General features: G+C 33.7%; 1 long non-coding RNA gene across 1 annotated transcript in view; it reads left to right on the top strand.

Annotated features, from left to right (window-relative positions):
- LOC119594674 overlaps nucleotides 1–246 on the top strand; it is a 5559-nt gene that overhangs the window by 3145 nt on the left and 2168 nt on the right. The gene's annotated exons all lie outside the window — the stretch shown is intronic.

Here is a 246-nt window from a genome sequence, read left to right on the forward strand (position 1 = left end):
GGGGGGGGGGGCTTTTTTTTGGCTTTTTTTTATCTTGTGTAGCATTCTTCTGATTTTGTTTTTAGTTCATCTGATCTCAATTTATTTTATTACAGTTTGATTCCGTTTTGTGATTTCCTTACTGTTATTAGATTTTTTTTTCAGCCAGATTCATGATTATCTTGTCATGTTCTCTATGGGTGTACTTCACAAACAACAGCTTGTATCCACTTTCCACTTTCATTGACGTTATCAGCAAATGTAACT

This window comes from Penaeus monodon, chromosome 34 (assembly GCF_015228065.2).
Source record: "Penaeus monodon isolate SGIC_2016 chromosome 34, NSTDA_Pmon_1, whole genome shotgun sequence".
Taxonomy (NCBI): domain Eukaryota; kingdom Metazoa; phylum Arthropoda; class Malacostraca; order Decapoda; family Penaeidae; genus Penaeus; species Penaeus monodon.